Consider the following 1,511-nt stretch of genomic DNA (forward strand, 5'->3'; position numbering starts at 1 on the left):
AACACCATATTGCTTTCCATAGTGGCTGCACCAGTCTGCATTCCCACCAGCAGTGTACTAGAGTCTGGAATCATTTTTAATTACTTTATTTCTCTAACCTTCCATCTGATATTACAGGAAATCCTGTTGGCTCTACATTCAAAATATAACTGATCATTTCCCATTAATACTGCTGATTCCATGCTGGTTCAAACCACTATCATTTCTGACCTGTATAATTGGAATGGCCTCTTGAAAGATCTGAAAAACTTGATAATGTCCCTGGGGACGGGGATCATCCTTCCTCCTTTCAGATTCACTAATTGGGGAGAACCTAGAAGTCATTGTGGTGTCTTGTTGCCATGTGCTTGAATTCACTTTAATTTTCAGTTATTACATAATTTGTAACTGACTGGTTGTTATCTCTCCCAACAATATCTTAGATGTTGGGTAAACAATACATTTTCTATTGGAAAGGAGACATAAAAGTATTTATTATATTATATTATTACATTATATATTATCTATATTATCATGCAGTTGACAAGTTGTGTTATCTTTAGAATACTGTGGAAACTAATCATATTTAATCAAAAATTATTACTGAATCTTTACTATCAAATGAAAATATTTACTGTACATTGAAAATATGCTTCCAAGGAGAACCATGACGATAGAAATAATGAAAAATTGGGTTCTACATAACAGTTCTTTAACATAAAACATTTTATTTTATTTTATTTTATTTTATTTGAAATGTTAGATCATGTCTTTTATTAACCCTTATACAAATTACTTGTCTTCTGGTTTGTTGAAACAATAGGTCAGACAACATTTGCCATAATATCGTCTGTCAAAGTGGCTGCCATAAAAACTCCAGCACCACATTCACCTGAAGGGTATCCAGACGAAGGCGACTGGTTTTGCCATTCTCATCCACTTTGTAGTGTTTAGGGCCAGCCAGCTTAACCTTCTTTCTCTTATGCTTACTCTTTTTGGCAGTGGTATAAGATTTCTTCTTCCTTTTCTTAGCCCCACCACGAAGTCTCAACACAAGATGAAGAGTGGACTCCTTTTGAATGTTGTAGTCAGACAAAGTACGTCCATCCTCCAGTTGCTTGCCAGCAAAGCTCAGTCTTTGCTGGTCAGGAGGAATTCCTTCCTTATCCTGGATCTTGGCCTTTACATTTTCTATTGTATCCGAGGGTTCAACCTTGAGGGTGATGATCTGCCCCATGAGGGTTTTCACGAAAATCTGCATCTTGGTGGCAATGCCACCGCAGATGGCAGATCAGAAAAAGCAACATAAAACATTTTATATGAAATACTTGAAATCAGACATTGTTGTGTAACAACAAGCATTTATTTAAATGCCTGAAACAATAAACATCTATGTAGCTCACAAATCTGTACCTTGGTGGGGCAGTTTGGCTGACCAGACAAAGATGGGCTTGGGTAACTATGGGGGGAGAACTTTTGTACCTGTACTCAGCCGCACGCCAGCCAGGCAGCTGTGCTGATCTTGGGTAGAT

General features: G+C 37.4%; 1 pseudogene; it reads right to left on the bottom strand.

Moving 5' to 3' along the window:
* Positions 1-771: 771 nt before the first annotated feature.
* On the bottom strand, positions 772-1,240 carry LOC118637813 (annotated as a pseudogene).
* Between the last annotated feature and the right edge of the window lie 271 nt (positions 1,241-1,511).

The sequence above is a fragment of the Molossus molossus genome, unplaced genomic scaffold (genome assembly GCF_014108415.1).
Source record: "Molossus molossus isolate mMolMol1 unplaced genomic scaffold, mMolMol1.p scaffold_m16_p_20, whole genome shotgun sequence".
Lineage (NCBI taxonomy): Eukaryota > Metazoa > Chordata > Mammalia > Chiroptera > Molossidae > Molossus > Molossus molossus.